Consider the following 23442-nt stretch of genomic DNA (forward strand, 5'->3'; position numbering starts at 1 on the left):
AAATCTAGAGTTGTTTCACGTCGTTCTCTATTCAAAATTAAACGTGAAGTTGTTACAAACTCTGGGCAGACAAGTCGAGAAATCTTTGACCAAGCCGGATTGAAGAATGTCTCAAAAAGTACTCGATGTCGCCTTCTGAAAAAGTGGCAAAGTCTGTTAAGTCTGTGACAAAGCCTCCATTAAAGCAACACCACATACAAAACCGATTGAAATGGGCAGAGGACAACACGAAAGCGGATTTTCCCAAGGTTTTGTTCAAAGATGAAGTGCGTGTCATTCTTAATGGTCCAGATGGCTGGAGCAAGCAATGGATGGGTCCTTGATGGACGACATCGTTATCAGCGTTTAAGGCGCCAACAAGGTGGTGGTGGGATAATGATTTTGGTTGGGATTATCGGAGGTACTTTAGTTAGCCCATGGAGAGTCCCAGAAGGCGTAAAAATGACGTCAAATGCTTACATAGCTTTCCTGAAGGAACACTTTGAACCGTGGCTGAAGTAGCAAAGGTTGACGTTCAGAAGAACCATTATTTTTATGCAGGATAATGCTCCCTCGCATGCAGCAAACAAAAGCAAAGAGTATTTGCAACAACTGGGGTTCTCTGGGCTACGGAAGATGGAGTGGCCTGCAAATTCACCAGATTTTAACCCAATTGAGAGCCTTTGAAGTATCATGAAGCAACGCCTCTATGCAAGTGGACGTGAATTTAAGAGCAAAGATGGGTTGTGGGATGCTCTCCAAGAGGAATAACTGTTGACGAAATCACAAATTTGAATAATTCTGTGGACCAACGTCTTTTACAAGTCATTCATAAAAAAGATCGCATATGCCCTACAAATTATGTCAACGTAAAAATTGCTATGTAGTTGTGTTCTAAGCATTTTTCCTAGTTCATTTAATGTTTTAAAATTATTTCAATAAAAAAGTTATCAGTATATTGTGTTTGTTCGCAACCTCGTTAATAACTTGACACACTGAAATCAACAGATATTCCTATCTTCTGCCATAGTTTCGCTAATACTGCTTTAAATAATTTTATTTTTTTGACTGGAGTAGCTGAATAGTATTGCAAGCCCTTTTTCAAAGTTTCATGGATTTCTATTTGCTCGTTCCTTAAATATCAACAAAAAATGTAAACTCGTTAATAATTTGATCCGCAGTGTAGAGCAAGAAGGTCATTCGACCTCAACTAAAACTTTAATTATAATGATCATCGACAAACCCACACCAAAAGGTATCTCACTCCCAACGCATATAAAAAACAAATATGTCCTAAGATGGAATATTATTGTCACATGTGGAGAGTGTCTGTTAAGAGTTCCCTTTCCTGCTTTGACAGGGTACAAAACTGTCTTCGAAATCTAGTGGGTGCGGTTATTTTCTTTCCCCTACTTTCTATTTCTCCTAGAAGAGTGGTCGCGAGTCTATCTCTGCCCTATAGTTATTTTAATATAGTTATTTTAATATAGTTATTTTAATATAGTTATTTTAATGGCAGGTGCTCAACTGAAATTCTATCTGTGGTAATTCGTCTAGCTACAAAACCCCTCAACAATTCCCCTTACTATATATTTGTGCTCAAAGCTAAACGAATATTTCATGAGTAAAGTTTCTTTCCTAGAACTACTCACCTGTGTAACACAATACCGCGGGCCTGCTTCCCAATTGACTATAGCGTGGTCTTTTTCAAGTTTAATATAGAAAAATTCTTGTTAAATTGTTCTCTTAAATAATTAAAATATACCAATTTCCATCATCACCGATCCTCACGGTGTTGCCTCACCATCTGACACTCATGAACTCTTATCGTCAAGTAACTTTTGGGCCGTGATAATCTGCGACTCTCCTAGTACAAAAAGAAACAAAAACCCATCCATTAAATTAGAAAAATAAGTGTAATTGAGTGTAATGCGCGCACGCGCGCGCGTGTGTGCGTGCATTATCAGCTATGTTGGGAGTATGCAGTCGTTTCGTTCTTTTCACATGCTGTTGTTTATATGTTTTGTCAATCTCATCTTCCGATCGTTCAGCTATGATCACTGATGAATGAATGATAAACGTGAGTAATGACTAGAAATTACTTCAGCATTCTGACAGCCTCCCTATTCACCTGATTGTTCTGTTCCCCATGTAACCGTTAAGAAGGCATGGAGACAGTAACCATGATGCAATACCCACAATGTTGAGAGGCTCCGCTGAATAATACTTCCATCAGTGTATAGTGTGGAGAATTGACTGCGGACAGGAAAGAAGATTAGACATACACATTATTTTGTCGGATTATTAATTAATCAATAATTGTTATTATTATTTTTAACTAACACTTATAGTTATTGGAGTCATACAATTTTTGAAGTTTTTTTGTTTTTGTTTTTAGTTGTGTTTTTTTTAAAAAACAAAACAAAAAAGAAAAGAAACAAACAAACTCCAACATTGTTACAAATACAAAAATACACCTTTTCTTTGAAAAATAAAATGTTACGAAGAATGTATAAATAAAAAATAGTACTGTACCGCATAATCACTTCTAATTTGCTTCCTTGGTAAGACGAGTGTCAGTTAGGGAATTAGTAAGTCAGCTGTTACAAGTTCCCGTCAGTTTGGTTGACCAAGTCACTCAACTAATGACATTATAAAAAAAAAGATTCAGACAGTCAAACATGTAATAATGTAACGATCAGTTTCCCACAAGTTCACTGTTGGCGATCTTAAATAAATTTACACGGTAAGCTTAAAACGCACGTTTAATAGACGCCTGAAAAGTCTTTTGGATAATTTGAAATTTTGAATTTTGCAAAAGATATGAAATAAACTCAATAAAACAAATTTTAAATAGTGGGGATTAAACTTTTTGTTAAATGCAAAGTCACTCAACAAGTTATTTCAGACGGTCAAACTACGTTGCAGAAATATAATTTATTTTGCAACTTAAATGCTTCTCTCTTCGACCCGACAAGTCTTTACTTTCGTTTAAGAACTTAGTTGAGTCTTACGCATATAATCAGCTGCACTTTTAGTCCTTGTTAAGAACTTCGTGAGTTGGAGATCGCTTTCTGGCTACATGGTATCTAAAGCTCAAATCTGTTTGAATTAGACTTCTCGGTGAATCGTGGCTAATCAATGAGGCATCTTGTTACAAGCACCCGCCAAGTTATTGCTTCTTTAGGGAAATCACTCGACAAGCCATATTGTAAGTGTTTAGCGGAAAGGCCATATATTTTGCAGCTTAATTACAAGTACTATTACTTTTGTTCCCGACCTGATAAATCTTTATTATTCTTTAGCATGAGATTTTCTCGACGATAGAAACGTGTTTGTTTTTCGAAATCAGAATAAATTACCTGTAACTACGCGACATTACATTCTACCGTTGGATATATAAACCGTTATATATCCATATCCTTTTCGTTGTAACTCAGGGTATTGACAATGCACACGCTGAGCAACACAGGCTGCTTCGCGGCTGTTGATAAAAATCATATGGACGCTTGTTTGATTATAAAAGTTTTATTTAAAATAGTATGGAAAACTTTGTACGCACGTGAGTGTGTGTATGTGGGTGTGTATGCGTGTGCGTAAAAGTGAGAAAGAAAGCTAAAGAGAAAGAGAAAGAGAGAGAGAGAGAGAGAGAGAGAGAGAGCGACAGGTAAACAGAAAGATACGCAGACAAGTCGTCTGCTTCGTTACACTTAACTACGTTATACGCAATCGGCACGACGAGAGCGGCGATGTTTCGTGTCCGCTCACTTCAGTTATCAACAGGAAAAAAAAAAAAAAAAAAAAAAAGGTTGAGAACCCCTCTTGCAAAAGTTACGCAGATTCCCCCTTTAGTTATCCCACCTTTTCTGGCATCACTTGAACCCCCAAGAACGTTAGTCCCATTACTTTTCAGACGCCACTCGCATACTTACATTCTTGCGTTGTTTATTGAGAAGCCATGTCAGTGTTGAAAGAAACAATTTCACTGGTTCTGATCGATCGAGCCGAGTTGTGTGTTTAACAATCAAATATTTACCGACATTTGGTATCCATGGATAAACGAAAAGAAAAAACCCAAAAAACCAATAATACCTTGCATAATCCCAAAACGCCATCGGTAGTTTGAACTTGTTTATATTTACAGAAACTCATGAAAATTTGATTTACGTTTCAGCGTAGATTTCTCAGTCCATATAGAACGAGATTCAACGGCTGATTGCAAAACGAAAATGAATATACAGGTTTGTTTGAATGCGATTATTTGCACGATCAGGACGCGCGATGGGCCTCAGGTTTGGCTGTGAGGGCTAACTTGGAATGGTTTTGATTGTAGTTGGCCTAGATTCATAACAAAAATCGATGAAAATACACAAAAATTAACACTCAAAAAGTCTTAAATCGCAATAACAGTAAAAATAAGAGCATAATTTATATAATATATAATATACATATTTATATGTACTGTCTATTTTTACCTTTTTGAAACAATTTTATTCTAATGCGTTTTATATAAATTATATGTTGCTGTTTTTTGGTTTACGAGTTTTCTATTGTTAATTATTCTGTTCTCTTATCCGAAATGTATAGAATCCTCTTGATAAAAATAAATTCCATAACAGACTGATCATTTTTTTTAATAACGAATCACCAATACACAAGCCCCAATTCGAAGAAATTCATGGTTAATTAATGAGAATGATTGATTCTCAGTTGAATTAAAATGATTAATTGAAGTAAACACTAGGGGAACCTGGGGCAAAACGAGATACTTAAGGGAAAAAACCTGTCGAGTCAAAGATAGCATTAACATATAAACCATATTATGTGTACTGAACATTCAAAGTATTGGAAAACAATGTCACAAAAAAAATGAAAAATTATTTTCAAAAGAAATACAGATGATTTATTTAGCTTACTGTATTTTCCCGTATTGTTCCGATTTATTCAGCTAACTGTATTGTCCCGGGGCAAAACGGGACGGATCTTGGTCTGCATAAGTCAGTCTTCACAGAGCTCACAAATGAAGATTGGAGCCTTGTTGCATTCGTCTAAACCTGCACAGCCGCAGTGTGCCTATCTCCTACCGTCCTCTTGAGAGACTACCCAACTTTCTGTACTTCTTCCTGGCACTGGCTCTGGGATAAAGAAAGATGTTTTCTGGTTGAGCTGACACCTTTGCCTTGGTTTGAGTCTTTGACAGCACCTTTTCCTTTTTCTTAATCAGAGACTTTTTATAGGGAGAAGACGTGAGATTAGCAGTCTCCCCTCTCTACCGCGACACTCGTTTAGTAATGTTTGCTTTGGGGAAGGGTATGAGGGCTTGTGAGGAAATGCCAAATGCTGATTCCTTGTGTTTTTGTGATGTAGTGGTAGGGCTGCAGGCTAAGGCGGTGGGAAGGTTGGAGGCTGAAATGGTGTCATTGCTAGAGGTTGAGACAGAGGTATGGCTGGAGGTTGAGGTGGTAGGACGGCTGGCGATTGAGGCAGAGGGACGGTTGGCGGTTGAGGCAGACGGATGGCTGGGAGGTGAGGCGGTGGACTGGAGGCTGAGGTCATCATCCACAGCAGGGATATCTGTTGCTTCAGATGCAATGAAGTCAGCATCGGTAAAAACGCTTCTGTCCAAAGGCCATATTCCTGAAGTCTTGAAGCCGTTGATTGCATTTAAAATTGTTGCTGCCTGCAAGTATGCTCGACCAAAAAGGGTTGCGATTTGGAATTGGGTCACCACACGCCCTGGGTGTTCGCGCAACCAAATCCGAACCTGGTGGTCATAGAATGTGCTGAGCGGATTCATGAAAGCTACATCCAAGGGCCGCAGTCGATGCGTGCAGTGTGGCAGAAGGCACAAAAGAATGACACCATGTTCTCTTGCAATGTCAATCAGCTCCACGCTTTTGGTGTGTTGCATGACCATCGACAATCAACAGCACAGCTTCTCCTTCGATGCTCTGGAAAACTGTGTGAACTGTCTCATCTATTTAATTAAGAGTTCTGTTTTAATCCATCCACTTGGCTGGCACTTAGCCAATGCTCAAGGTGGGGCACCATCCATCAGCTCAGGTTTCAGGCGTTTCCAAGGAAATATCAACATCGGTGGCATGTATTGCCCAGCAGCAGAGCAGCATATCACCGAAGTTACAAGCTGTCCCCTTTCTGCTGAAGTAACTGAACCTATCTGCCTTAGGTTGCCATAACTTTGGAGAGATACTTCGGACTGTGGAAACACCTGTTTCATCACAATTCCAGATCCTGTCTGCATTCAGTTGGTGTTTGTCCACTACATCCTCAAGTAGGCCAAAGAAAGATGAGACTGCAACCCGATTGAAGCCCATGGCATGCCGGGCCATAAACCCGCTGTACCAATCGTAACCAGCCACTCCCTCTTCGTGGTTGAATTTGCTGGACTTACAGTTCCTTTAGGCTAGTTCATGGGCCAGTTTTCGAAGTTCATACCAAGAGAAACCAAACAGCATTCTCTCCATTTGCTGGACGTAGCTGACAAACTCCCCTTCTTTCTCTTCTGTGAAAACCGTTGCAATTGATCCAAGGGCTGAAAAAGAAAAGAAGAGTATTTTGTAAGGAGTAATTATGAAAAAATAGTTCCTTTTTTTCATAAATTAACATATGCAATCATACACACATGTCGCCTACACAAACATGCATGGGTGCAAGCATGCTCACATGCATAGGCCTACATCATTTTTATGCTCGTCTCTCTCTCTCTCACACACACATAGAGCACACATTTGTATGTTCACCTCTCTTCCCTCCCGCCTGTCTTTAACAAACACACACACATACACATGTATCCACTACATACACACATGTTCATACATACACACTTTATTTCATCTTTTTCATGCACAAATACAGAGAGAGAGAGAGAGAGAGAGAGAGAGAGACAGACAGACAGACAGATAGGCAGAGAGAAAGAGAGAGGGAGGGAGGGAGAGAGAGATTCCATTTTTAGGAAAAAAGTAAACTCACATTTTTTTTGCATGCTTCCTCGACAGTACCAGGATTCTTCCTAAGCTTCGTCACTCTCCGTTCTATGGCGCCTTTAGGTACACCGTACATTTCGGAAGCTTTTCTGTGCCCATGGTCACCATTGAGGACAGACAACACAGCTTGCTGCACATTGGTCTCATCCCACGACTGGCGTGTAGTCTTCCTGAGGTAATTTCTCACCATCCTGTGAAAACAAATTGCTATGAATTAGGCCTTCATTACAAAAACCGTAATATAGCTATCGTAGTAGTAGTAGTGGTGGTGGTAGTAGTAGTAGTAGTAGTTCTAGTACTATTAGCAGAAGTAATATTTTTACTACTATTACTACTACTACTACTACTACTACTACTACTACTACGCAAATAAAAACAAATGTTTTTTTATTATGATTGAAAGTTTCGATTAAAAAAGACAAAACAAAACACAGCATCTAACCTTAATGACCGTGTGAACATCTGGGGTAAAAAGTCTCATTTTGCCCCATCGCTTTGTCCTGTTTTACCCCATACGTGCTTGTTCACAAAGCTTCCGAACTACACGCTGCCAGGCTTAAGTAGGTCAAACTGATTAATCCATTACCATAGCCCATAGAAATATCTGTCAGAACGTTAATTCTTGTTTGACAAATCTGTAACTTTTTCGGAAAGAACACGATTTCAGCAGAACCATAAAAATAGATCAAAATAGATAAATTTTGAATACTTACCTCTTTTCGATATACGGGGCTGAATAAAACAATGGTAGACGTTGGCGGCAAGGTGTTACCACGTGATCTCTTAATCAGGCCCCTCGCGAAAGAGCTCTCTCTCTCTCTCTCTCTCTCTCTGTTTCAGTTATCTGTGGTGTCTCATAATAACGGAAGTTAAGAATTTGGGCTTTTGACTTGAAATGGAAATGATTTTCTAGAAGAATAAGAAAGCGAAATCGATTCTAATTCCAAGATGATCATACGGATAATATCCGAGTACTCCCAACAAACACAGATATTACCTAGGAAGAGTGAAATTAATTTCCTGAAGAGAACAGTTTTGCACCACTTTTGTGCCTCCTTACGGATGCTATGATCAAGATATAATGATACTAAAACTTATGTTTAGAATCCTTAATCTAATTTTAATAAAAACCCATTACAACATTTTAGAAAATATCTTAAATTTAAGGCTACAACTTAAGGGTTCGAAAGAAGAAATTGTAATTCAAAAATTGTTGATTAATTGATGTCTAATTACTATGTATAAAATTCAATGCAAATATATATTTGAAATTTTAAGAAAGGTTGAGCTCAAATTATACCTTCTAAATCTAATATGCTCTTTGAAATACCCCCAATGAAATTTTAGGCACATTTATTAATTGATGTTTAATACTTATTGTTATAATCTTACAAAAACCGTTGATATCTGAATTGTCACGAAAGAATTAAATTTTCTTTGTATATACTTCACATAAAACCAAATTAAATTAAATATAGCCGCTCACATTTGAGCTTAACAGTAGTGTTCTAAAATTTCGGTCCAGCCGTTTCGAAGTTCATAGGGAACGAACCCACACACATACAGGTAAAATTCATTTTATATAATAGTTGATTGATTGATGAGATTAAAATGATAAATGTCCGACATGTTTTATTTAATGAAACGTTTTGAAGGTAGATTCATTATATTTCACAGAATAATCCGGTTTATATATGTGAAAAAATATGCATATAACCTATTGTAATGATCACACGGCATAAATGCAGATTTCTCAGCATGAATAACTCTCTCAGTGATTCTAACTTATGCTCTGCAACCACTTTCACCCTTCCCTCTATAACCAAGAGCAATGTGTATTTATTTGTAAATATGTATCGGTCCTATTACGTAAAAGTATGTTCGATGAACCCAAAAAACAAAAAAATATGTTCGATGACCCAAAAAACAAAAAACAAAAGCTAAATGGACGCCATCTAGAATATATGCTGTAGAACGGAGAAAAAAAAAAGGCCAAAGACCCTTGTGTTTTGATGTGATGTTTTCAATATAATAAACTAGTTATGACCAAAGTTTCATTTCATTCGGACAAAACACTAAGAAACGGGGCCTAATTAGAGTTGGGGCCCGTTTTTTTGTGACCCTGTAAGAGAAGAGATAATGCAAATCTATTTCCATAATGAGACGTCGTATTTCTTTTTTGCTTTTTGCTTTCTATACCGATTTATACGTTTTTCTTTAGATTTTTCTTTTAAAAATTTCCAGTCTGCTTGTTTGTTTCTTTCTTATTAAAGTCATTATACAGCATAATCACGTTTGAAACACCAGTTCCCGTCATATAACCGAAGTTAAGCAAAGATGAGCCTGGCCAGTACCAGATGGATGACCATTTGGGACTTCCAGGTGCTGTATGTGCTCTCCGCTTATCTCAGCATTGTTTTCAGTGGTCCTGGACTTCTCCTTGCCACTGGACTCAAGCAGTGCCGATTCAGGAGAGTTGTAGATGGGGAATGCACATCTTGCCAGACAATTACACGCGCAGCTGCCTCTACAGGAGGCGTCCTTTGTCTTTCGAGACTGAACCGAGGCATCGAAAGTTATTGCGCAGCAATTGTTCCGTTTTTAATTTAATTTTTAGCAGTTTCATTTTCACTAAGTCTTTGATATTAAAAGATCTGACATAATTTTTAAAATATCTATTCACTTTCTGTCTTCCAATGATCAAAGGAAATAAAAATGAAAATATAAAAGAAAAGCGAAAGGTTTGTGCTTAGGTAATCAGGAACTATAATTTAGTTCCTAATAATCATATTAAAAAAAGAACAAATAAAAAACATAAAAAGATTTATATTGGAAAGCAATTCTCTACTCTAAATAAAAATTCAACGGAAGTTGATTTTTTTATTTAGATCATCAGATGATTTATACATGAAAAATTTAATTAGCGACATAATTGTAATATTTTATATGGACATTAGTGGAAATATTGGAGACGCATATTTTTCCCGCCGGTTTTACGGAGGGTGTCCACTAGTAGCATATATTAAAGAAGAAAACAATTTTGTTAGTTTTTCATCTTTAGACTAATGCTGATTTCTTAAAGGAAAGATCACATTCATATGCAGAGCCTAATAAGGATAACAGTAATGATGGAAACATCTGAAATATACTGAATCCTGACCTCCGACCCCTCTGGGTAACGTGGTATCTTCCTGAATTTCAATAACATGCGCCTCCGTGCTCTCGAATCTACTTACTTTCTCTTGCCAGCCTTCGGTGGCTTATTCAATCATTTCATGTTCAGTTCTACTGACCTTTATTATGCAGCGACAACCACAATAACAATAACAATAAAGGAGAAAAGCAAAGCGGATACGACTTTCCTGTGCTGTCTTTGAAGGCGGCCGATCATCAAAGACAAAAGTCGGACACGCAATTTCCAATCAAATATCAATCGTCTTATTATATTAGCATTCATTCCTATCACACCGAGCATATAAAGCTTTATCCTTCAAAATGTTTCATATCTATGTATCAGAAATACACAATAGGATTACAAATTCATCCACCTCTGTCTGTCTGTTTGTTTCTGTCTTTATCTGCCTGCCCCCCCCCTCTCTCTCTCTCTCTCTCTCTCTCAATACATATATTCAAAATTAAAGATCTTTAAATGGAGATATAAATAACAATACTAATATTTATAGTATTATCCAATCTAGATGAAAATTCTCGATATACGAAATAGAGTATTAGTATATGAAAGGAGCTAAAATTTTGTAAACAACATTTATTATTCGCACAAAGATGAAGACAATTATTTCCTTATTCCATGGAGTTTCAAAAATTGTCTTTTTTTCAGAGGAAAAATGATTAGCAAAATATTTTTTTTTTTATAAATTAGCTATAATTTTGCTGGTTAGCATAAAAATTGCAACCTTCAAAGTTTGAAAGAAGAAATATTCTAAAGATTATATATAAACATCGTTAATTTACGATTCGCACAGCTGCCGCCGATTAGCGTAATGGTTAGGAGCCTTGACTGTCGTACAGACGCTCGGGTGTCTAGCCGCACTGATGAGCTGTGAAATAGCGAAACAGTACTGTATGTGGATGACTATAATGCTCCTCATCTCAGCATATTGAGAAGTGATACACGAATTAACATTAGCGTATAAAGCGATGCTCTTTGTATAAACAAATCGAGCTTAGGTATTTCGGACGATGGCAAAACATCGTTAATTCACGATTCGCACAGCAGCCTTGACTGTTATACAGGCTGTCGGGTTTCAATCCTGGCTTGTGGTAGTTGCCTGTCTAGCTGCACTGATGAAACAGTACTGTATGTGGATGACTATATATATATATATATATATATATATATATATATATATATATATATATATATATATATATATATCATTCAACCACGGTAGTGGTTGAATATATGCTTAAGTCCGAAATTGAATGAATCGAGACACATTCAAACCCCCACCACTAATTCCGTTTGCAACCAAATTTCAAACAGCTTATATAGTTGGATAGAACACTTCATTAGCTACATTTTGAAAAAAAATTTCGAAAATTGGTTCAGTAGAAAAAAAGTTACAACAAAATATGTGGGTTCACAAACAGGAGAGTAAGTACATAAGTGACTAACGCTTTTTTTATTTTGCATAACTTTTTTTGTATATAAATATTTTTTACTGCGATTTTGCCAATATGACATGTTAGCGTAACGGTTAGAGTACCGGGGGTTGGTGGAAAGATTTTAGGTTCAATCCCGTGTATCGTTTTTTTATAATTAAAAAACCGAACTTTTTTTTTAATAACTAATTTTTTTTAACTCTCCTTATGATTTTATAGCAAAAAATGGTGAATTTATCGATTAAAAATATTAGTGAATTCTATGATATACATATTCTTTGAATTAACTCAAATTTTTCGCTATCACATTTGATGAAAAATGTAGTCCCATTTTGGCAATGCGTCTGACCAATGATGCTTTTGAACCCGCGACCAGCACTGCGATGGGCATAAATATTCCTATTTTTAAACTCCTTTAAAAGAGGATTCAGCATACAGTTCCATAGTAAAGGTGATATATTCCCACTTTGGGGGTTTCATTTAACTACTTCCCTTTTAACAGTTGCCCTCAGTAGTTCTACTTGAACTGTTCTGTTCCTCACCATATACTCAATCCATCGGATGAGTACTGGTGGCACATTGAGTTCTCGTAGCAACTTGAACATACTACTGAAGGGTATGTTGTCAAAAGCTCCAACGATATCTAAAAAGACACCGAATGCCATCTTCTTTTTTGTTAGTTTACGCTCTATACAGATCACGAATTCATAAACCGCAGTCTCGGTAGAGACCCTGGCTCGGAACTACTGTGATTGAATGATAAATATTGCATAAATGTGTGTTTGAGAGCTAATTTTTTTGGACAATCATTAATAAATATTATACATTTATATATTAATAGAATAGCAATGCCTGGAAAAATCATGGATTATATGGAAAAATGCGCGCATGAAAAGTAATATTCTTAAGATTTTATTAAATCTGGAAAAGTAAAGGACAAGAAATTCAACCTGGAAAAGTAAAGAACAAGATATTCTAGTAAAGTAAAAAATAAGAATTTTTTAGACTTAAAATATTGCAGCTAAAAATAAAATTTGAATATTGATAAATATTTTATTTATTATTTTCATATTTTGTTGTTTATTGTTGGGTTAGAAAGAATTAAATGATCCTAATTATGATATAATAAAATTATTAATTTTTACGTAAATTATAAAATTATTAATTCCATCTACTAACTAACTAACTAATGAATTAATCTTATTCAAACAATTTTCACTACATAAATATATGCACAGAAAAGGGGGGAAATAAGTTCAATCCAGCGACTGACACCCTTTCTAACTCAACAATAAACAACAGCAATTGACGTGAACACGAGGCTACTTCAATTAAAATCAAATATGAACAATTAAAATTATAGAAGAATAAAAGGCGAATCAAATGAGATATAGGTTGCTTAAACAGTTACATTCAATTTAGCTTATATTTGCGGTTTTTGAAAAAATGACAAGTGCGGTCTTTCTCTTTTGACGGCATCGTATATATATATATATATATATATATATATATATATATATATATATATATATATATAATATATTCGGATTTTGAATCTGCAGAATCTGAAGTTATATTTGCAAATAAGTTAAGGAAAGAGGACAAAATACTTCGGTTGGAGACTAATATTAAGTAAGAGCAATTGACAGGAATTTTAAATTAACGAGTTATTCTTTGTTACGCAGTTAAATTGAATTATGGAAAGTAAATTAATTTGTGCAAATACCTGACTATTATATACCTATTGTAAGTTTAATTTGGTGTGTACGTTTTTTAGGACCAAATTCTAGTTCGAGTTAGGAGAGATTGGCAATTTAGAGTCTATTTTATTTGCGAGTGAGAAGGAGTAATCAGATTTTGTTAATCTTTACAAAAATTATTATACACAGTTTATATGCACATTATTATGCACAGGTTAAAGAAAGGCCAGATGGAAGCAAAGTAATAGAGATATGTAAGTATGTCTTGAGAAAGCAAAAACTGTATATAATTGGGCAGTATTATATTGAGTCAATTGAATGAAAGGTAGGAGTGAAGAAAATCGACCATTTGGATTATTTAGTCAATGTTTAAAATGTGTGTGTTTTTTTAAAATTATGGGCTTGAAAAAGGTTTAACAGTATGGGTTATTTTTGGAGTTCTTAAGCGATGGTTATTTTTTTTAGCAATGGACGATCGTGAGTTTTCTAAGAGACATTTTGTTAAGGCATTAATAATAATTGATGCATTTTTAAATTGAGAGTGTGAATGGATCGTTAAATGATTTCAAACTGGTTACATTTGATTTTTTATGTGTTTACAGCTCAGTTTTTGTGTTGCTAATATTTTTATTTTTAAAGGAAGTAACTATTATGCAAAGCCGACAAGATTTGGAACCTGGTGTGTATGATTTTGATTTTTATATAAAAAAGTTTATTTTTAGACCTAAGGTTTTTAATTAAGATAGACATATTCCTATCTTTTTATCATAGTTATTACTAAAAGAATGCACATGGTTTGATATGCGTGATTTTATTAGGGTAGGGGTCGCGCCAATGTATGTATGTATGTATGTATGTATGTATGTATGTATGTATGTCAGGTGTCAGTTCATGTCATATGTTACTGGGACTATGTAACCTAGTACTACCTGCCTCATGATCGGGTCACCGGCGACTAAACTAGTTCCCCTACCAGACTTGTTTGGTGAGGAGGGTGGCTAGTCTCCCTGAAGGATTAAAAACAAGACCTTCCTAAGGGCAAATGAAACCTTTTTTGGAGTCAACGGCCAACTAGCACCGTGTGTGTTTGTATGTATGTATGTATGTATGTATGTATGTATGTGTGCGTTGGGGTGGAGAGGGCTCCCGTAAGCCGTGGTGAAGGCAACCTTTCTAGGAGAAGCAAATCTCTGATTTAAAAAACCATAAAGCGGGAGATCAGTACCCGCATTAAGCTGGTCTGCAGTTTAATTTGTTGCTGGCTATCTTGATTTTGCTTGTTGCTGGATCTCAACATTTTGAACCGAGAGAGAGACTTAGCTGTAGTACAAAGCTAAGACTCTGTAACATCATCTTTGTATAGATACTCCCTCAGGCATTTGGGCTCATGGATTTTAAATGTCTGAGGGAGTGGCACTCGTCTGACAAGACGTTGCAATCATCATCATGTATTTAAAATATTTTTTCTACAATTTTGAATAACTCTTTCAGTATATTTGTTTTGACGTTGCTGCTATCGGACCAGATATTTGTCTTCTATGTTATGCATTTGCGTGGATTATAATGATTGGGTTTATTCGGCGTATTTAGTTTATATGCATTAAAAAAGTTGTTTTTATTTATATGTGTATTGAATATCATTCCTATAGTTATTCTTTTCCTTGTCTTGGATAAATTTTATTTTCTTAAAATAACTGAGGGATTGACCTCATCTGAGCTACTCACATGTCTTGGGTTAGTAGCGAGTAGGGGTTTTAGTGGTTGTGAGAGGAACCAGGAAAATTTATAAAGGGGTCCTTCTACACTTAAGACGATTGATCTTATTTCTGTCGTTTGGCTGCTTTTGTGCGTTTTTATGAGGTGGTAGAATGTAGGCAATCTAGTGTTCCTAATAGTGAGGTTTCGTTTGTGTTTGTTTCTACTCTTAATCTTAGAATCCAGATTGTTTTTTATCTAATTTCCTATTTCTGTGTGAGAGATGTTTGTGGTGGCTGCATATCATTTTTTATTGTTGTAGTTCCAAGGCGTCATATCCATTCTGAGAGATAGCCAGAATTAATTGTTGGGTAGGGATGCTAGGCTTTTCTCTTGTAGGTTTCTGAGTGTGAGTCGTTGTGTCCTTGGTGAGGTTGGATCAGATGTTTTCTTGCTCTTGCTGTATATATCCTGCTTAAGCCTTGTGTCTTTGTTGTCTAGATCGAGGTCCGGAGGTAGATGTAGGTGGTAGTCTAGTTGGTATGTAGAAAATGTGGTGGTGTTCTCTGGGTTGGTGGGGTTGGTATTGTGATGTTGTGTGAGTTCTGATTGAAGACATGTAGCCATTTAATATGGTATGCTGTTCTGCAGAAATGTGTCTCAAGATCCAGTTTGATGTTATCGTTTAGTTTCTGTGTTGTTATGAACTTGAGCATAGGTTAAGGCGATCTTTTTCATTTGGTGTAAGTGTATATGTTAGTTTTTTAACGAGGGGGTGAGTTACGGATAGTGTACTACTATTGCTGGTGAGGTCGTTGCTTGTAGGGGTAGGGCTGTTTTTGTGAAGCAGCCTAGTGAACTTACGGTTTAGTCTTTTCTTTGTTTTGTTTAAACGCTGTTCTGATAGCATTAATTGATAGCTGAGGATATTTCCGCAGTGACAGCATTTTATTCTTTAATGTACTTGTGAAGTAGTGTAAGTGTCGAGTGATTTCTTTGAAACGGAATTTTGTAGAATTTTCGTTTGATTTTGGATGGTTTCTAACAACTACAACCTCACTAAAGACACACAAATAAAGATACTTACTACAAAAACAAAATAAAGTAATCTGAGACTCTAAGAATGACTGTTAATAAAGAAAGTTAAATCCAAAATAAATAACAGAGCGAAACTAAACTGCAGCCTTCTTATATAAACACAGAAACACGTACAACACTCGTAACATACATTCACTACTTATGATAGCAAACAAACAATTCTATCACGTCCTTGAGAACTATCAATAATATATAATAATAAAAAAATTAACAAGAAAGATGAAACGTACCTTGAACAGAGTCCGTTACTAATCACTAGAGAAAAAAATTATTAAATAAAATAGATTAATTTATCTATTTTATTTATTGATTTATTTCTTTTCTTTTCTGTGTTTCATCTAACTTTCTTGTTAATTAAGTTATTATTATATTAAAAATATCTTAACAATAATTAAATTATTAAAATAAATATATACACATATGTATGCATATATATATATATATATATATATATATATATATATATATATATATATATATATATATATAAGTGCGTGCACGCGTGTGTACCTATGTACATATATACGTGTATATATACGCATACATGTCTGTGTGCGGGCGTATGTATAATGACGTATACAATGAAGCAAGAGAACCAATCAACTAAAAATTAGTTATCTCCCTTCGACCATTCTCATTATCCAAGATGGAAATAAGTAGGCATTAACTCCTCTAAGCAGACAATTATAACTAATCATTCATATATATAAAAGAAAAAAACATTGATAATTCCTAACAATACTTAATACTCATCACAACTCATATCCTGGAAATTAATTTGACAGATCAGCTGCATGACTGTCGCCAAGGCTTGACTTCCTGCCACCGATATAAAAAATAGACAAATAAAAGTCTCGCTAAAAAGTTTCACACGCTCTTTTTTGTCTCCTAACGAAGAGATTTTATTCTCGAAAATTCGGGATATCAATATCTACCCTCCTGTACGACAAAGAATTGTGTCTACGATGTTTCACTATTTACACTCATAGTTAAAAATTAACATCTATACTTTTTCCCTCAGCAAAGGTTGTTGAGATAAAAATCTTCTAGAAATAAATTTTTTACTGCATATTTTAATGTAAAATAAAATCTTTTGTTGTGATAATAAATTTTTTGTGGCACAATTTTCTCATTCAGACGATATGTCAGGGGAGAAAACTTTTGTTGACACCATAACCTTGATTATTTTTCTTTGATTAATGGAAAAACCACAAGGAGCAGATTTAAATTCATTAGAAACGACGTGTATTTGTACACGATCTCTATTTTAATATAGAGAGGGAAAGAAGGTCGAGGAAGGAAAGAGTACAGGGAGCAGGAAATGAGTCGGAGGGAGCATATGGGAATTTTGGTGTGAAGTCAAGAATTCAGTGGCGTCATCCCATGGGAAGATCCTATTGGTTAAGGCAAACACACATGCATAAAGTAAAAGTAAATAAATAAATATTAAAAATATTAAAAAATATTAAAAATGAAGAGCCAGTGGTAACGTTTGATAATGGGCACATAAATCATAGGCGAGTCGTCTAACAACGTAATTTCACTCACTTCCGTGGAAGTGTCCAACTTATAAATGGGTCTTTATGCATTGTGTAACGGCAGTTCCTTGTGACAGGTTTGGATTAAGTGGTGTCTTGGAACACGAGAGTATGAGCGTTGGGTGATTAGTAGGGCTGTGACAACAGCATATTCTTTTCATTGTTTCGACTCTTGAGTATAGATCCGTTAATATCTTATGTGTTTTTGTATATAAACGGCTGTAGTTCTCGGTTGATTAAGCGTTCTGACTGTGTCGGATATATACCCGAGAGTCAAAAGAATGAAAATAATATTCTGTTCTCACAACCCTAGTGATTAGTAACGGACTACGTTTAAGGTACGAAGATGCAGATCAGCCGTTATATATACTGTGTCAATCGCTTTATTGCAGATTAGTAAAATATCAATATTTTACTAAATATACGTCACAACAAAATGGAAATTATATCACCAAACGACTACTTTAAGGGAAGTTATTTTTAAAATTTTTATTCAAATTCATGCGATATTCGCGAAGTTATGACATTTTATTCTTTATCGTGGAATTTCCACTGTCTATCGTTTAATTGCAAGTCTCTTAAAATGTTTTAGGGCAAAAATACAATGTCTTATCTTGCGAACTTTACTTTTTATTATATTTTTCTGTCAAAGAATTATATAAAAAAACATATCCTAGATATAAGCGTCATATAAAATAATTATTTATCGATATATCCACTATTTTTTAAAAATAACTTAAAACAACATTTGGTCCCCCGAGGAAGTCAATTGTTTGATCTTAAAAGGAGTTATGGCTCTAGCCACGACAACTATGTTTCTGCACAAGGCATCTTTGGAAGTAAATTGTTATCCTCCCTCATAAACTCCTCTTTTTAATATTGACCGGAGATATTCAATGGGGTTAAGGTATGGAGAACACAGTGGTCAGTTCATGAGAATTTCCCCAACGAATCCCATAGATTCAAGGAAAGTTGCAGTCGCCCGAAGCAGAATGGGATGGTACATTGTCATGTATAAAAATCATCTGAAAGCGACGTGACAATAGTAGGTCATCTAGTTATGTCGACAAATGATTATCCAAACAGGCTACGTATGCATTGCTGGTAAGCTTTACAACATCTGGCCTAATCAACTTATCCCTAATGATTCCCGCTCAAAACATGATTCCTCCACCTTGTTGGCGATGAACTCTGTAACGGGTCGGAGTTCCGTTCGGGTTTCAAACTTTGGCCAATCTATCCGGACCGTCAAGAGTAGCATGGGCCTCATCCCTAAATAGGACCCGTTGGAAATCCATTTTCATGTAATTCTGTGTCCGAGCCATTCGTTTTTCCTATGTTGTTTTCTCAATGGAGGTCTTGGAAGAGGGTTGATGTTCCTTACAGTCTCATTCAACACATTGTATCAGGCCTGCCTAGATCTTGGAGCGATTCTAGCTTTTGCAATAACGAAAACACTGGTACTGTTTGTGTTTCGTTTGACTTCCCTACGAATTTTCCGAATATCACGATCTGAAAGGTTTCTCCTGGTGCCCTTATTTTTCTGGAATTGGTGTTCGGGTTGTTCAAGATCTTTCTTGGATCCCTTTCCAGCTTCGTGGCTAAATCTTTGATAGATAATCCTTCTGCGAATCCAGCAACTATCCTTTGCTTTTTGATAACCTTTAATCGCCTGATTTTTTAGCACTGTAAGAGATTTGCAATAAAGCAATTGGCAGTAAAATTTCTTTGATAATAAATGAAGTTCCAATTTTGGGAAATAACTAACCTTTAAGCGACCCATTGATGGTACAATTTTCATTTTTTGTGACATATACTTAGTGAAATATTGATATTTTACTAATCTTCAATAAAGCGATCGACACAGTCTATTAAATGTCTTCTAGGTGGACATATTCTTAATATGTTCCATTTGACGAATCACCGCAAGTTCACTAATTTCTTGCAATATTCTCTGTTTCTCAGGATCATAAAGATAGAATTTATTCCAGCTAGGTTTGTAACATCACTGGCGTCCAAGTATTTATTTGCCTCCTCTCAAGGAGGTTAGACACAAACTCACGTGTAAGTTAGATGGAAGTGTTTCTGTTGAACGAACCGGATTTGAACCTGGCTCTATTCGGATTAAGGGAGATAATAATGTTATAATTATTTCATAGTTAGGAAGAATTCAGTCATTCAAGTGGTGAATATTTAGATTTAATGATTGTTTATTGTGTATAATACTATAATGATTGTTTATTGTGTACTATAACTCATCAATTTTAACACTTTCACAATACTCTTCATTATTCATCTGAGAATCCATTATCTTATTAACCCTTATCATCGAGTCACCGATGGACTCTTGATATGTGGTAATTCATTAGTTAAAAGAAAACAAAACAAAAAACCGTTGCGTGTTTACTTATATAAAGTTTACCCTAAAAGTCAGGCAAAGGTCTTCAACAATGATTATAAAGCTATACAAATAAAAGAAATCAGCTTGATCTGGATCTTGTTAGAAGCAGATTTCTTTCAGCTCCTTTGTTGCTGTCGGACAGAGGTATATTTTTTTCATTCCCAAGAGGTCCATTCTCCTAGGTTTTAATTTCCGCCTTTGAGAAGGGCTTAGTTTATTGTTAACCGCTTGAGACGCTCCTGCTGGTTAATGCAGACGAAGCTGCACAGAATATTTTTGTAAGTAAGGTCGCACATCCTCTAGTGTGCTGGGGTTTTCAAATCCATGCCTGACATTATGCCTTATCCACATGGCGAGGAGGTAAATAAACGTACAAACTCCACGAAGTCCGAGACACGTGCCTATAATAATATTAAGCATATTACTGTGTGTCCCTTTGAACCCACACTAACTACGTTCAAGCTATTAGAGCTACGAATTCGACATTTGGTCAGCACGATTCGCCGTAAAACAAACAAACCAAATCGAATTTAGATAATATAAAATACTTTAATGTATAAGTTGGCCATTACTTTAATCACATTCCAAATGGCAGAAAATATCGTCGGTTTTTGTCTTGGCTTTCATCCCGAAGACATTTTTCACCCCCCTCCTCCACCTCCTCATCCCAAAAGGCATCCGTTGATATAAGAGCAAGTCAAAAAAAGGACATGGCTCCAAATATTGATTTATTTTCTCCTGAAGGTAGATCCAAATCTGATGTGGCCATTGATTTTCTGCCACTGGTGCTTTTAGATACATGCACTCAATCGGAGGTGCCATTCGATAGTCTGTCCATTTTCTTTGCTTTTCTCTCTCCGGGGCGGCTGAAGCCAGACATCATCATCTTCTCCTGGGTATAACCAAGAAACTATTTACCATTCTTTTTATGACTTGGTTATGTGAGTGCAGATCTGATAGATCAGCAGATAGATTAACGGATGGAATGATCGCCAGAAAGATGTAGAAAAGTTGAAACAAAAACTGCAACAATATAAAGCGTTGAATTTGTATTTATTTACTTAGTATGTTTGTACGTTTATCCTCCTTCTCTCTCTCTCTTCTCTTTCTTTCTGTGCGTGTGTTTCTCTCTCTCAATATATATATATATATGTGTGTGTGTGTGTGTGTGTGTGTGTGTGTGAGTGTGTGTGTATGTGTGTGTGTGTGTCTGTGTTTACAGAAGTGGAGTTACTAACAGTAATAATTTTTAACATTTTCATTTTTTTAAACATTTTTCATTTTTATGCTTATAAATAAACATGAAATAAACATCAAAAATGGGAAAAAACTGTTGTGAATCCCAATTCTTAAAATATACTTTTTTTCTGAACTAATATATATATATATATATATATATATATATATATATATATATATATATATATATATATATATATATATATATATATAAGTGAGAATGTGTGTCTGATATGTCTGTTTTGATCTACGGACTTGAAATTTGGTATATAGGGTAGTCAGACACGTGGAAAAATTTTAATCGGTGTTCATCCGGAAAAATAACTGCTAACGGGTCGAATTTTAAAAATTGGTACGTAGGGGTCTTCGGATTTTTATCTGTTTGCCAACTGTTTCATAAATGCACATGCGTAAATCATTCACATGACAGATTTCTTAGTTTAAGAATAAGTATGTTAGAAAACACTTTTTAAATTTAAACAAAAAACATGGCCTTTCATTATTACAAATTATGCTAGCCATGAATATTTCAATATCAATTTATCTTCAAACATAACTGGACAATTAATAATTTTGAATAGTTTATTAAAAATTTATACACATATATGGATTCCAGGGATGATAAAATATCCCTCAGCAAAATAAGTTTTAGACACTCTGTTATAGATGAAAGGAACACAGATAAACAATAATACTTGACTTTTGCTTTTAAACCTTAACTTAATTGTATCCAAGTCAAATTTTAAATAAGATAATAGACGTGCCTGTGACCCGTTGAGTCACAACTGTTACCGTTAAGGCGATCAGTTGGCGTCGAGGACATGATTGTACAAATGTTACCGCGACCATCGGACCGACTCTATAAGATGCAACAAACGCCGAAGGATTGACTCAGCAGCAGCAGCAGCAGCAGCAGCAGCAACAGCAGCAGCAGCAAAAAGACACAATAAAGAACAACACCAAAAGCAACAACAAAATAAACAAACAAAAATATGGTGACTATTGGTACAAAAAATTAGAAAAAAAAAGAAAACAAAGGAAGCGAAAGAGAAATAAAAAATAGAAACAAAGAAATGAGGTAGACAAGAAGGAAAGAATACAAACTCAAAAGAGAAAGGAAGGAACAGAGTAAATAAATAAAATAGAAAACCTATATACACACAGAAAAAAAAGACATATTGAACGGATACTTTTTTTATTGAAAAAAAATGGTGGAGAAAAAATAAAACAAATGTGTGTGCAAGGTTTTTCTCTTTCTAACAAGAAAAAAGAAAAAGAAATATTGTAAATAATTTTGTAATTAATTCAATATAAAGTTTTTAATAGCCAATCTATAACTCATCTTGATTTAGAGAGAACAGTGATGAGTGGACGAGTGGAATTTGTTTATATGTTAGAAGTTTGTGCGGAGGAAGCGGTGAAAGGCTGAGAATCAATTTGATAGAGTGAGGCAGGCATTTGTGATCATGCTGATGAAGATGACGAATCCAATGGCGGTAGTAAGAGGATGTAAAGAACTTAAGATATTAAGAAAAGTTAACATAACTCGTACAAATGTACGCTTTAAGAAGCAGTGAACATTGTTTTCTTCATTTTTTTGTTTGGCTTTTGTGGGACTGGTAGATGGACGGGTCAATTACGGAAGAGACGAATTGATTGGATAGTGCTACAGTTGATTCTACATTGTGATTAGTTTTTTGTTGGCTTCTTTTGCTGCGTCTGTAGTTCATCAAATTTTGATACCGATTTTACCCCCTTAACTACAGTTAAGTGGAGATGCGAGTGTAAACTGAAAGTGATAAGATGGCGAAGAAACCCCTCTTCAGAACCGCCAGTTTTTGGGTGCAGACGGAGCGAGGTTTTAAAAAAAGGTTGCTATATTTAGTTACGTTATGGAATTTAAGCCTAGAGTGGAAATTGTTGAAAATTCATCATATCCACTCACATAGAGATCTATCAGTCATAGAGTGGCACGGTGCTTTAGTAGGTTTATTCGGAAAATAAAATTTTTTATATAAGAATCCTTACATGATATGTGACTTATTAAAGAATTTCGCGAGGACTTTATTGAATAGGATTGTGGAATGATGATACATTGTATATTGGTGGAAGCTAAAGGTAGGGTTAAAAAACATAACATGTGACCACAGCCGAGATTGAACTCA

Source organism: Euprymna scolopes, chromosome 12, assembly GCF_053919585.1.
Source record: "Euprymna scolopes isolate OS-2025 chromosome 12, ASM5391958v1, whole genome shotgun sequence".
NCBI lineage: Eukaryota > Metazoa > Mollusca > Cephalopoda > Sepiida > Sepiolidae > Euprymna > Euprymna scolopes.